Source organism: Aethalodelphis obliquidens, unplaced genomic scaffold, assembly GCF_003676395.1.
Source record: "Aethalodelphis obliquidens isolate GAN/ISIS:26980383/991018 unplaced genomic scaffold, ASM367639v1 scaffold32, whole genome shotgun sequence".
Lineage (NCBI taxonomy): Eukaryota > Metazoa > Chordata > Mammalia > Artiodactyla > Delphinidae > Aethalodelphis > Aethalodelphis obliquidens.
In genome coordinates, this window is record NW_020837976.1 from 2,716,685 (window position 1) to 2,731,842 (window position 15,158).

The 15,158-nt window shown below is 45.8% G+C and overlaps 1 long non-coding RNA gene across 1 annotated transcript in view; it reads right to left on the reverse strand.

The window, feature by feature from the left end:
- Nucleotides 1–1,728: 1,728 nt before the first annotated feature.
- LOC113631295 (uncharacterized) overlaps nucleotides 1,729–15,158 on the reverse strand; it is a 95,381-nt gene continuing 81,951 nt past the window's right edge. Inside the window, exon 5 of the long non-coding RNA XR_003437251.1 lies at nucleotides 1,729–4,667. This is a non-coding gene — a long non-coding RNA (uncharacterized LOC113631295). The remainder of the gene's footprint in view (nucleotides 4,668–15,158) is intronic.

Consider the following 15,158-nt stretch of genomic DNA (forward strand, 5'->3'; position numbering starts at 1 on the left):
AATAGTGTTACGTAAACCAAATAACACTAGTATATTTACTTAAACCTTTATCAAGCACTTCTATCTTTGCCAGGTATAATACAAGTATCAGAATCAGGCCAATTTTGACAAGTTTATTCCAAAGGGGCAAGCTTTTAAAGAACACACCTAAGAATCTTATTCACTTGTTCCTGGCATCTTAACAAGCATGAGTTTAAGTTTGAAAAATGCCACTTCAGAAATAAGCATTTAAAATCTCAGGTTTTACCACTGTCTTTTCTCAGCAAGGCTAGCAGTTTAAGAGACATCTCAAAATCTTTCTCTTTGCTGAGCTGATGTTGTTAGAATGGTTCCTTGGAAAACTGAAGTGTCCTTACACTTGAATCCTTTAGTGTGCATTTAAGGAATTAGTGAAGCAGTTGTCTACTGTCAAACCAGCAGAGGCCACAAGAGAGCTATTTTGAGAATAATCAGTGGAAACTAGGGGCTGAATAGGACTATCATAAAAGAAAATTTGTAGGATAAGTAGGATATAAGTTGGAAAGCTTTGGTACAGTCATGAGAGCTCACTCAGCAAAAACAAGCTTTCAACATAGCTATTGTTGGAATAAAACAAATGGCGGCGGCCATAATTCATGGTCCTGAGAAAAAAGTAAGAAACATGGACTTTTATGCTGGGCATTTAGGGATACAAAGAGATACGTGAAATCTATTACCCAGTGGGAGACCAGACATAAACACACAAAGACGCCTAAGAGGTCAAAGAGGCTTGGACTGAGTGCCAAAGAAATGCTAACGATAATTAGATCTTGAACTGTGCCTCTGGATGAGTTATCCTACAGAAGGGACAACACAGTCTTAAGCTGGAAATGAACCTGAATGTGAAAACACTAAAACACTTAAGTCAGAAGGAGTGCTAGACATCATTTGGTTCCGGCCCCTCCCTTCGTAATGAGGAAACAAGCCAAAAGAGAGTTAGTGACTTGCCAAAGTCCAACAGGCTGGAACTAGACTGTAGTCTGGGACCTCAGTCTGGTGCTCTTTCCCCTTCCTAGGTGCCAGGAAGCATACTTCCTACAGGTGTATTGGGTTGGCCAAGAACGTTCGTTCATAAGCTGCTACGGAAAAACCCGAACCAACTTTTTGGCCAACCCAATATTACAGCTGGAGAGTAGGGCTATGCGGTATTAGTAAGAGAGACAATAAACTTGTGTTTTAAAGGCAAGACTGAAGGGTTTGGACTTGAGTCTGTAGGCTTGTGGTTTTCAAACCATTAGTAGAAGGTCCCTTTATTCAAATTAAATCTGTCTACAGAGAACCTCAATATCTCAGATGCACACATTTATGTTAAAAATTCAAACTTGTCACCATATAAATCCAATCAGTAAGGCTAGATAAATTAAAAATTCTGAGATGAGTTATAGGTGGTAGGTTACATCAGCCTCAGTATCCATGATGATATATTAGTCAAATGCTTACTGTGCCCCAATTCAATCAGAATATCTGGAGGTAAGGGCTCAGTATTGTTTTTAAAAGTTCCTTAAACGATGGTAGTGTGCAGCCACATCTGAGAACCACTGCCCTAAGTCATTGTTACAGGCTAGTTCGACGGTATTTGAACTTTAGTGTACGTCAGAATCACCTGGAAGACTTATTAAATCAGATTGCTGGACCCCAAAGTAAGAAAGGGCCCCAAATCTACTTTTTCACATGTGATACTAAAGCTGCCAGTACAATAACCACAAGTACTTAATCATAAAGGTCACCTGGATGCTTGATAAATAGATTCTTGGGCTCCTGTGGGAATTTTGATTCAGGTGTAACTTGAGCTTTTTTTTTTTTTTTTTAAGTTCTCAGATTATTAGGATGAGTCAAATCTAAGAAATACTGCTTAAGACAACAGGGAAAACTAAATAGCTACATGATAAGCTTTCAAACATCCCCTGACTGAAAATATTGAGTTGGGTAGTAACGTATTAATTTATATATAATCATCAGGCAGCAATATATAATACGTAAAATGAGGGTTTTTTTGGGGGGGGGTGGGCAGGGGGTAGTCAAGCATAGAATCAGGTGTGCAATAAAGAAATTTAGTAATATTCCCAGCATGAAGAACATCTGAGCCAAGAAGGTGGCAGTAGGAATCGGAAAGAAATTTAAGCAATTGAATGATTGTTACCAGAACTGGGGCAGCTGAGGGAGGATCCGAAGATGAATATGACAGTTTCTCCTCAGTGAGCTGATCACCAATTCAGTGGTAACAAGGGACATAATGATCAATTGGATGGGGTCTCTCACTGGAAACGGGAAGAGACCCTTGTTTTACACATCATTTATAATTGTAAAACTATTAAATAGAAACACATTCATCTCTAATTCTGAAGTGAACTTTCACACATTAAAGAATACAGCAACCGTTACATAGTGGACATTTGCTCAACAAACCAGTTTATGAAATCATAGGCCAGACTATAGGGCAGTAACGATTGGCCTCTAGTACTCCCTCCAAAGCATTTCCCTCATATATGTTACTCTCCACTCATGCAGGGAGGCCCACTACCCAGTTGAAGATGTGTCCAGGAGGTTTTCGTTTGTACTGATCCTTCTGTTTATTCACTCAGATAATCATTCATGCTGACTCTGGACCCCTTCAGTGTTCTTTAACATTTCCAAAGGTTGGCAGGAACGAATAAGATGAAACTCAGACCAACCTTAGACCATTTGGGGCTGCACCCCGCAGGCCTGCAAGTCTTGTCATTGCCCAGCCTCGAGACTGAAGAAAGAGCCCCAAGGCAGGGACAGAGACAATGATTTAGTGGATAGGGGATCCTACCCCTCCAAAACAAGGGGTCACCCTACCATGTAGGACAGACAACAGGCAGGCCATGGCAACAATCTTCGCTAGTCAGGGGAGAAGGAGGCTACCATTTATAGGGGGAAATGACCGCAGGTTGGCTCATCAGTTACCAGGGAAACTAGCAGCTGGGGCAGGTCCCTCCCAGCCCCTCAGGGTAACAACCATCTCCAGGGCAGATACTTCCCTTTAATAAACTAGCAGCTGGAGCCGTTCTGGCCTAAAGACTAGAACAATCACTAGCTGGGGCAGAGGCCAAGCACGTTCGTGTGAGCAGAGTGTAGGTGAAGCAGGGACTGGTCGAGCAGGGGATGTACAAAGAGCAAGAGAACAGCCACCTTGAGTGGCCTGGCCATACACTCCACCCCACATACCCCGCATGACCCTTACAATCTTGGTTCACCCCTCTTCCGAGATATCCCTGGGCTCAGGTACGTAGGGGTGCCCTGCCACCAAATACCGCAAATGCAATACAGACAACAGAAGCTAAAAAGCATCAAGAGTGCAAGAGGTGGGCAAACCTTACAGCCAGGCAGCTCATCAGGTCAAATTTTCATGGAATTCCAGAGGACAACAACAGCATCTCACTGTAGTTCCAGCAATCAAACTCATTTCGCAGTGAGGCCCCCAGTGTTGCCCAGTCCACAAACAGATTCCCTCCATTCAGACTAGGGACAAAATGTAAGATGTTTTAACAGGCACCATACAGGGAAGGTCATGACCATTAAGCAAACGACAAGCAGTGACAACATTCTGAGATAACACTACCTCTGCCGCCACGTCCTGGCCTGCAGTAGTACACCGCTTGTCCACCCTCAGTCCTCAGCCGGTGCCGAACGCTGGAGAGGTGGTATAACAACTGACCACAGGCTGATATAATGGTGCCTTTCTCCAGTAGGGGGCCTGGATTGTTTCAGCAGTCTCAGGTGGGGCTGGGTAGAAGACAGGTGAAATCTCTTAAGTCCCTTTAGAATCCTATTCCTCATGGGGCGGGAAAAGCAAACCACCGGGGACTTACCTGCCAGTCCCAGGGCCATTTTATAACGTGTTCCTGGGGACAGACCCTGCGGCAAGGGCAAAAGTAAGTTACTGTCCTGACCAATAGCTGGCAACGGTCCTTCAGTGGCCAATAGGTGAACTTGGCTTGTGTTGACTAGTTGCTTCTGGGTTATCATGGTGTAGGCACTGGGACAATTGCTCCTGGGATGTGTCACACGTTGAGAGAACCAGTTTCCCATCTCAGTTGTTAAGTAGTCCGGTCATAGCCCAGCAGCAGTGGGGTAATAAGCAAACGCCAGTGTACGTCATTCTTAATTGGCTCATTCCTGAACTTCAGACCCAGTAAAGTGAGTTCCTTGGTCACTGTTGATGTCCATGGTGGGGTCCCATATGTCGTATACAGCTGTTTTAGACCCCAGATAGTGGGGTTTTGTGTGTTGCTCAATGACTCAGGTAGGCCTTTTGTAATGCCCTCCACCTGCTGTAACGCATCGTCAGCACAGAGCTCTTGTTCCATCACACGGTATCGTTGCTCTGCCCCCTTCCACAGCTGGGACCAGAAGCCCAAGAGTACCCTTTCATTATTTCGCCGCTGCCTCAGGCCCCCACCAAACCCTTCTGAGTAACCGGCCACGTTCAATTCACAGGCCTGTCCCTGAGTTAACATCCCTAAAGCTGGTGTCTAATTGTTTAGGAGTGGTGGGTCAGGGGTACGCTCATCTTACCTGACCAGATAACACCCAATAGCGAAGCCAGGTGCTTGCATTCTGTCTGTATTCACCAGCCATCACCCTGCAGTTAGAGGAGCCACGAGCACGGGGCTGCTACCTTTAAACTGAAAAGAGACTCAGGTTAACAGGATATCAATATTACGGAAGAGGAAGACACCTCTCATGGTAGTCAGCTACCACAGGGCCCCAAACGCTGGTGGACAGCCACCTTGGGATTTCCCCAGCAATGTTCCACCCCCCGTCCTTATTTCCCCACATCTCAGTGCTCACGGGAGTTTCCTCAGCCTCTTGGCTGGCTCACCAATTGTTGGGCTGCAAGCCTTATAGTTGCCCAGTCTCGAGACTGAAGAAAGAGCCCGGAGACAGAGACATCAGTGAATTATTGGATAAGGGGATCTTACACGTCCAAAACAAAGGGTCCTGGAGCGACACTCCACCCCACCAGGCGAGTAGGCAAGCCATAGCAACAACCCCTCTACCTGGGGCGGAAGAGGCTACCACTTATAGGGAGAATTGACCTGCGATTGGCTCATCGGTTACCAGGGAAACTAGCAGGTCCCGCCCAGGCCCTCAGGTTAACAACCATCACAAGGGCAGACGTTTCCCTTTAATAAACTAGCAGGTGGACCATCTGGCCTAAGGACTAGAACAGTCGCTAGCTGGGGCAGAGAGCAAGCACGTTCGTGTGAGCAGAGTGTAGGTGAAGCAGGGACTGGTAGAGCAGGGGATGTACAAAGAGCAAAAGAACAGCCACCTTGAGTGGCCTGGCCGTACAGACCGTCGATCTATTTCAATAAGATATTTGGGAGGAAAAAAGTGGTCTCAAAATAAGGGTGATATGGATTTCTAGTGATCCTAACACACCTCAGTCAGTAATTCTTGCAAAAAGAGAGGACGGCAAGCTAGGGAAAGCCTCTAAATTAGAGAAGGGTATTCAGGTTTCCAGGTGGGAGAGATTAACGATCCTCTCTAAATGCCCTAGAGAACTGCTGAAGCACCAATGGCTGGAGACACTAAGGTGAGAGAGAGAGAGGGAGAGAGGGAGAGAGGGAGAGGGAGGGAGGGAGAGAGAGAGGGAGGGAGGGAGAGAGGGAGGGAGGGAGGGAGGGAGGGAGGGAAGACACAAACAGGTGAGTTGAATTCTGCTAACGGTATTTCCCTGGGGAAGGAGGCTGAGCAATCCAGGCCTCACCAAGCAGAGGGTCACTTCCAGGAAGGGGAGAGCCTGACAGAACCCCTGGGAACCCCAAGGCTGCAGCGACAGAACCGGAGACCTGAGGAGCCTCCTCCACAGTTCTGTCCTCAAGATGTTAGTCAAATGTTGTAGTTACACGGGATGGAGGCTAAAAAGCTATGCTAAAAACCTTAAGAAAATGGTTAAAATGGTACATTTTATGTATATTTTACCACAATAAAAAAAAGTTGTTTTTAACAGTTTTCGACAGACTATTGTTGGTGCTAAAGAGATGCTCAGGACTTACCCTTACTCCTAGTTGAAACCAACTAACTTACCAGATTAACTACCTACCAGACTCTTAGTTGAAAGGCCTGGTGGGCTATGATGTAGGAACAGGGGCTGTTTTTTTTTTAATTAATTTATTTATTTATGGCTGTGTTGGGTCTTCGTTTCTGTGCGAGGGCTTTCTCTAGTTGTGGCAAGCGGGGGCCACTCTTCATCGCGGTGCACGGGCCTCTCACTATCGTGGCCTCTCTTGTTGCGGAGCACAGGCTCCAGACACGCAGGCTCAATAGTTGTGGCGTGTGGGCCCAGTTGCTCCACGGCATGTGGGATCTTCCCAGACCAGGGCTCAAACCCGCGTCCCCTGCATTGGTAGGCAGATTCTCAACGACTGCGCCACCACGGAAGCCCTTTAACGGGTTTTGTTTTGTTTTTGCGGTACGTGGGCCTCTCACCGCTGTGGCCTCTCCCGTTGCGGAGCACAGGCTCCGGACGCGCAGGCTCAGCGGCCATGGCTCACGGGCCCGGCCGCTCCGCGGCATGTGGGATCCTCCCGGACCGGGGCACGAACCCGTGTCCCCTGCATGGGCAGGTGGACTCTCAACCACTGCGCCACCAGGGAAGCGCCAGGGGCTGTTTTGATAGGGGCTGTCAGGGAAGGCCCGGCTGAGAAGATCAGAAGGAAGTGAGGAGGTGAGCTCAGGAATATCTGAGGAGGAGCTTTCCAAACAGAACAGCAACTTGAAGGCCATGAGGTAGGAGCATGTTGTTAGCATGCTGAGTCTTCATCTGGAGCGCAGCAAACCAGGACTCTGGTGGGAGGTGTGGTCAGAAAGAAAGGCAAGGCCGAGATGATGTAGTGCCTTGTGCCCAGAAAGGACTGGGTTTTAGGCTAAGTGATATGGGGAACGGTTAAGGGGAGGGGAGGGGATTTGACCTGGCCTGTTTTAAAAGGATTATTCAAGCTGATGTGAGAAAGGGCTGAGATAATAGGGGGGCCGAGGTGGGAGCAGAGAGTCGTAGATTACTGCAGCTGTCCTGTGAACGATGGTGGTTTGAGGGTAGCAGTGGAGTTGGTTATTTGAAGGTCGAGCATCGGTAGGATTCACTGGGTAATTGTAAAGGGTCTAAGGGAAAATGAAGGGTTAGGGTCACTCCAGAGTCTTTGGCTTGTGCAGCTAGGTGAACAAGGAAGAAGCAGATTTGCAGTGGAGCAACAGGGATTTGCTTTGGACCCGTGAAGATTAAGATGCTTAGCAGGCTTTCAATCTTAATTCCAAGATTAAGACGCTTAGCATGAGGCAGAGAACTGAATATGTGACTCTGACGTTCAGGGGAGAGGCCAAGTAGGTGATATCAATTTGGGAGTCCAACCTCTAGGTGTTACTTGAAGCAACTGACGTGCATGAGATTACCAAGGTTTGACTGTAGATAGAAACAAGAAGAGATCTGGAAGCTTGAGGTAGGTTAAGATGATATGAATCTGTACTCATAGAAGCATCTGGGTGAGGAGGGGTGATTGCAGTTTGGGCTTCTAGTAACAGAGGTACTGGGGTTTAGGGCATGTTGGCAGGAATCCTCATGGTCTTTTAGAGCAGGCGGCCAATCAGTGGTAGGTATAGCCTCCTTCTTGGCCTCACCTGTCAGGAAGTTTGTGTTAGGAAGGGGGGATGTTGGGAGTGGAAGGTGGTCCACCTGGGGCAGACTGAGCTTTGTGCGTGCTTCCCAACCATGAAGCATAAAAGCTTCAGAGCCCAAGGGCCAGGCTCCCTACGGGCCGCCGTCTGGCCTCTCTGGATCACCGCAGGCTGCACGAGAACGATGCACAACAGGATCCGGCACAGCGGAGTTCCCCAGTAGATGCAGTTTTCAAAAGGGCTGTTTGTGTGCAGTCCGGTCAGTCACCCTTGTGTGAGTGGAAGGTGACAAGATGAGTTGCAGTCTCATGCTGCTGAGCCGGTCGCCAGTCCTGTTTCATTACATCCACGTGCATGTCTACCCTTACTCTGCCCCTAGTTTGTGTTGCCATTACTGTTTAACTCTCAAGGAACAACTGCATTTCCTTTCCTTTCAAGTTCTCAAACAGGACCTCACTGTGTCCCCCCAAGTCCTGTCAGCTCATTTGAAAGGGTTTTTCGGGCATCTCCAAGGGTCCTCGGCCAACGCTGCCCATGAAATTAATAATAATAAAGCCAGACACGGTGCCAGGATGGGAGACACCCAAGAGGACAAGCTTGGTGGCTTCTATATATATACACAAACGACAGCAACAGAGAGACACATCTTTTGGAATTGGATTAGACTTAGTTGGTAAAACTTGGAGTCATGCTTCCTATTTTCTAATGCTTGTTCTTGAAAGAGTTACTAGAGCAGCATTGAATCATTTTCATAAACCGGGCCTTTCTGCACTTTTCACATTACCCTGTAATCAAACACCCTCACCTCCAGTCTCCAGCACACCCTCCCCTATGCAGCTGCTCTGAGTGTGGGACAGGCCAATGACAAGGGTTCCACGTTGGGGCCTCAGAGGTGCACGGCGCTTCAACACAGAGCCACGCTAAGAGGAGGCAGGGGCTTACCCAATCCCCATCTTAAGGCAGCTTTGGGTGTGGATTCATTAAGCTTGCAAAAGGGGCACCCAGAGAATGTGCAGCAGGAAAGATACTCAGGGCACAACACAGTGCCTTAAATGTGGAAGGATTTAATACACGTTTGTTGAATGAAAAAAGGATAAGTGAGATTGAGAACCAGAAAAACGGGTCCTTGCTAGGCTCTGCCACCACTTCACCGTGTGCAAGTCTCTTTGCCTTTGGGGGCTTTAGGGTCCTCACCTGTAAAACGAGAGGATTGGACAGTATGACCTTCATCAGCTAGCTTCATCAGCTTCTCACAATTAGATGATTAACCCCTTTCAGGAGGGCAGACTGGAGAACAGTTAAACGCATGGCCTTCAGAGCCAGGCAAGTCAGGACAGGAATTCCAGCTCTGTCACTTAGGGTATGACATGGCCAGTGCACTCAAATTCTCCAAGCTTTCTGCACCTTCAAGTAACAAGGTTATTTTGGGGATTGAATGAGATGCTACAGGAACTTATTACAGAGCCTGGTATATAGTAACTGTTCACTTACTGATAGCTGTTATCATTAGTGTCAGTATTGCAGAGATGGTGGTGATGAATCAGAAAGAAAGCCTCTTGGAGAAGTCGGAATTTGAGCTGAGCCCTAACAACTAGGTGGGATTTAGAGAGACCCAGGGGGGAGTAAGGTGGGAGAGAGGGGCTCATAAAGGGCAAGGGTCATATAGAGGCGGTAGAACAGGAGGGATATTTCAGGCAGTGGTGGGAGTTGCAAGGAGAAGAGAATTACCCGGTAGGAGAGACCAGGGAAGTCACAGCCCATAGGGCACACACGGGTGCTTACGTGGGGATCTCTAAGGAAAACTGCACATAGGAGGCTCCGTGACCCCAGCACTCTTTCTAAGCCCCTGGATCCTCCCTGCTGCCTAAACGTTCAAACTCTGGACGAGGGATACAGAGCAGCTGTCACTTCTAGGCCATAGAGTCATTTCAAATGCTGTCATTTTTCAAAAGGGAATTTAATTCTGTAAGTTTTATTCCATAGATATTAATTGACCTTATTTGCTCATACTGAAGTCAGCAGAGACTAGAGGCAGAAGTGGAAAAGCCTTCCCAGTCCCAGATGAAACCCAAAAGACCAAATTAGTACTTTTAGAAGAACACCCACAAAGGGATTTTCCAAAACGTGCACCACCTTGTTTTATAATTCAGGGCTTGAAAGAGAAGCCAGGTTGCCTGTCGCAGCACACAGAAGGCTGACAGCTCAGCTCATGAGTGTGCATTTCAGGGACAAGGTGTCTGCTGGGTAGCACCACCTGCACCCCAACTTACTTTCCTGGGCACCCCATTCGTTCCAGACAAGAGGGCTAGCCAGGCCAACCTGACACGGCTGCTGAATTATCTAGACGCTCCCAGCACACCCCACCCTCTCTCCCTGTGCAGAAAGTAGATGAAAGCCTCCTTAATCAAGAAAACTACAGTGGGAGGCATGTCGAGGAGACTTCCCCCCAAACTCCTAAAACATGACCTACTTAAGTAACATCCAAACACCTGCAAGGGAGAACAGTGTGGAAATGTTAGAGATGGGATCACCCATGAAATCAGCTGTGTAAATTTAGGATGTACACCATGGTTCTATTTGTCCTTTGACAACGTAAACATTGCATGTTTTTCATTCATTAGAGACTGAAATAAAAACCTACAGCCTAAGACTGAAAAAAAAAAAAAAAACCTACAGCCTTCGTCTCACGAGGAGATAAACCACTGCTGTGTAGATTTTGTCTCCCTCCTCCAATCGTTTTATCGTCCAATTCCTCTGACTTGTTCTCAGCTGAGGAGACCCCTGATGTAACTTCAGGGGCTCCAGAACCACCCCCCCAGTTGCCTGTGATCCTAACGAAATGCTCCTCATCACAGAATTATTTCTTCATGGTCAGGTTTCCTACAGAACTCCAGGAGGCTCCTGTTCAAAGGTGAACACGCCTACCCACAGCACTGAACACTTTAATGGTCATTCTCACCTGTGCAGCAATTCATTTCTCAGGTAGCCAGCTGCCAAGTTGGAAAAGGAGAACAGGGTCTTGGGGAAGGGTTTTCTGGAACGTGAAATGTTGAAGAGAAGAGTCCAAGGTACAATGTACTCCACACAGAGCAGAGAGCTCAGCCATTGCCCAGGAAAGTCAGCAGAGTGGAGTCTGTTGGGCATCCCAGAGTTTGTTCCTTTGGGTTCCTAGAGTTGTATTTCCATGCAGTGAGCGCAGCAATGGTGGTGGCAGGCTTGCTCTTTCCACACCTGTTCTTTAAAGCTACACCGCACAACAGGGGCCCCTCTTGTGTGACCTTGGGCAGCAGGAAGCCAGAGCACCTGGGATATTGGGAACAAGACACTGAAGAGAATGTTTCATGATGGTTCCTGTTGGCTCCTGGTTTTGATATTTCATCTGGGTGGAAATTGTGCACATCTATGGGGACTTTTGAATAAACATGCCTCAGCTGTCCGTGTTGCTGCACCAACCCTGGCAGGTTTGATGCTAAAAAACAAAATCTGAGAAGCTCTACTTCAACTGGTAGAGGTTTGATATGGTATGGTCCACAGCCGCTAGGGGGTCCTTTGATGTCCTTTTCATAATAACACTAACATCATCTGCCTTTTTCTCTGTGTTGGCATTTTCACTGAGAGCACAAAACTGGTGCTAGGTAGGTAGGTAGGTAAAACCGGTGCCTTAACACGGTCAAGGCAGTATTCTTCACTGTATTCCTCACTGCCAGACACCGGCAAGGAGAAAAGCCATTTCCACTTAAGAATGTCCTTTCTGAAGCAGTAAAAAAATATATTAATTTTATTAGATATTAACATCTTTTTAATATTCTGCATAGGGATGGTTGTCTTGAGGCAAAGCGCCTGTACAGCGGAGTTGCAAGCTGAACCATCCGCAATGCATGGGATGCCATTGCAAAAGGAGGAAGGACAGCAGTGATTATTCAGACTCGACTACTCGGCAGACATTTTTTCAAAAATTAATGAAGTAAGCCTGTCACTGCAAGGAAAACAAATGTCCATATTTGTGGCCAGTGATAAAATTTAAGCTTTCAAGTAAAAATTAACATTTTGGAAAGCCGGTACTGCTACTTAAAGACTTTTCTGATGAGGTCGGTGATGGTGTAGATGAATGTGATCTTTTTTATCTATACTGAAACACGTTTCAGTATAGATAAAAAAGATCTAAATACCTCAGCTGAATCAATATTTTTCAAATGACCAATGATTTGTTATGAACCATGCATGGGTAAAAGAACCAAACTGAAGATAGACCTACGGATTTTAATACAACAGGGTACAAAAAGAAATTCATTGATATGGTTTCAGATTCCTCACTGTAACTGATCTTTAAGAAACTACCACTTGGGGCTTCGCTGGTGGCGCAGTGGTTGAGAGTCTGCCTGCCGATGCAGGGGACACGGGTTCGTGCCCAAGTCCGGGAAGATCCCACATGCCGCGGAGCGGCTGGGTGCCGTGAGCCATGGCCGCTGAGCCTGTGCATCCGGAGCCTGTGCTCTGCAACGGGAGAGGCCGCAACAGTGAGAGGCCCGCGTACCGTAAAAAAAAAAAAAAAAAGAAAAGAAAAGAAACTACCACTTGTCGAGTACTGATATAGCATCAAAGACTAATATCCAAAATTATCTGGAAAATCTATTTAAAAAACTGTGAGACCTAATTTTCTTCCTATACCTCACCTGAACAATATATCACAAACAAAGTAACGCATAAGCAGACATGAGAATCCAACTGTCCTCTGCTAAGCCGAACATTAAAGAGATTTAAAACGTCTCTTTTCTCTAAGTTTAGTTTTTGGAGATATATCGTTATTTTTCATGAAAATTTTATATTTTACATCAAAATGGGTTTATTTTTGTTATTTTTAGAAGAATTAATACGTATTTAAAATATATTACTTTTAATTTCTAATGTGGTAAATATCAATCAATATAATCCACATTAACCAAAGCATAATTTTTAAGTAAGTTAAAAGGGGTCCTGACACCAAAAAGTTCGAGAACTGCAGGTCTGGTGGGGACTTCGGGTCGAATCAGCCGAGGCCCCAGTCATGACTCTGCTACTAATGAGCTATGGGATCAGGTGAGGACCGTGTGGCTGGTCCTCAGTTATCTACATATGTAAGAGAGCAAAACTATTCCTCCCTCATAGGCTTGTTATGAACATGAAACAAAGCAAAGTAATCTGCCTCATGTCTGGCACATAGTAGGAACTAAAAACAAATTAAAAATTTAGTTTCTTTCCTATAAAGAGATGTTATTTCCAGTATGTAAGACTTCTCTTTTCGTAGGTCTAAAGTCACAATCTTTTTAATGCTTTGAGGATCATCTGCTAGACAATTTCAAGACCTCCAAGAAAGGAAATCTCTTCATATGAGATTTTAGGAGCTGGAGGGCCATTAAGGGCTGCAAGTCTCAGGTTCACATTAGCTACAGATTAGTTCACCAACCTGCAAAGAACACAGCATCTACTCTAGGGACTTCCCTGGCGGTCCAGTGGGCAAGACTCCATGCTCCCAGTGCAGGGGGCCCGGGTTTGATCCCTGGTCAGGGAATTAGAGACCACATGCCGCAACTAGGAGTCCACATGCCACAACAAAGATCCCATGTGCTGCAGCTAAGACCTGGAGCAGCCAAAATAAATAAATAGATAAATAAATATTTAAAAAATACAATAAAATAAAAATTATTTAAAAAATAATGTCTACTCTAGGATGGGGTGGAGGGATTAGGATGGGGTGGAGGGAGGGTGGCGGGACTAGAAAGGGAAAAGTAATCTGCTTTAGGGGGAAAAATTATGCAGGTGAGTATATCCAAGCCAATGTATAGGAAGAGGGTGATCTGACGTGTGGCATCCCATAAGAGAATTGAAAGTTTGGCCCGGAGTTTTCCTGGACTTATGGTTTTTAAAGAAAATGTTGTGCTATGATTCATGTTCTTTTAATGAAAATTTTGGGGACTTCCCTGGCAGTCCAGTGGTTAAGACTCCACACTTCCAATGCAGGGGGCCGGGTTCAATCCCTGGTTGGGGAACTAAGATCCCACATGCTACACGGTGTGGCAAAAAAGAAAAAAATTTAATTTAATTTAAAAAAATAAAATTTTACTGATATAAGTGTGGATTCACATGCAGTTGTGAGAAATAATACAGAGATCTCGTGAACACTTCACCCAGTTTCCCACAGTGGTAACATCTCACAAAACCAGAGCTCAATATCACAGCCAGGATACCGCCTTCAATACCACTCACCCATCTTAGATCTCCCCAGTTTCATCTATACACCTTTGTGTGTGTGTGTGTGTGTGTTTAGTTCTATACAATTTTATCACACGCTCAGGTATCCACCACAGTCACCTGACAACTGTTTTCCATTTCTAAGCTTTTCTCATTTCAAAAGTGTTACATAAGTAGCATCATACAGCATGTCGTATTTTGGGATTGACATTTTTCACTCAGCATTAATTCATCCAAATTGTTGCACGCATCAATACTTCATTCCTTGTTATTGCTGACTGCTGTTTCACAGTGTGGACGGACCGCAGTTTGTTTATCCTGTCGAAGGACATCTGGGCTGTTTCCAGTCTGGGGCTATTACAAAGAAAGCTGCTATGAACGTTCACATACTGATTTTGTGTGAACACAAATTTTCATTCCTCTGGGAAAATGCCCAGGAGTGTCATTACTGGATAGTATGGTAATAGCATGATTCATTTTATAAGGAACTGCTAAACTGCTTTCCAGAATGGCTGTAGCTCTTACATTCTCAGCAGCCATGTATGAGTGATCAGTTTCTATACATCCTTGCCAGCAGCACCGAACACCAAATTGTTGTCACTATTTTTTATTTTAGGCACTCTGATAGATACGTAGTGATATCTCATTACTGTGGTTTTAATTTGCATTTCCTCGAAGGCTAATGATGCTGAACATCTTTTCATGTGCTTATTTGCCATCTGTATATCATCTGTATTCAGAAACATCTCTTCTTATCTTTTGCCCATTTTCTGATTGGATTTTTTTTTAACTGTTGAAAATGGTTTGTATTGGGGCTTCCCTGGTGGCGCAGTGGTTGAGAGTCCGCCTGCCGATGCAGGGGACACGGGTTCGTGCCCCGGTCCGGGAAGATCCCACATGCCACGGAGCGGCTGGGCCCATGAGCCATGGCCGCTGAGCCTGCGCGTCCGGAGCCTGTGCTCCAAAACGGGAGAGGCCCGCGTACCACAAAAAAAAAAAAAAGAAAGAAAGAAAATGGTTTGTATTGAAGTGGAAATCTGCTTACTTTTGTCCATAGGAAGCCCATCTTGCAAAATTTATTTAAGTGGAAGTCAGCTTTACCCCACAGCAATTTCAGAGGTGCTAAGGGTTGTTTATGCCCACCTGGTAAGTACCAGTTTTTAAGATAGGGTCAGAAAACGATAAAGCACATTGACTCCCTAGATGCTTAGATGTTCCTAACATCCTTAGATGTTCCTGTATCTGGGGATACAGATTCACACACACACACA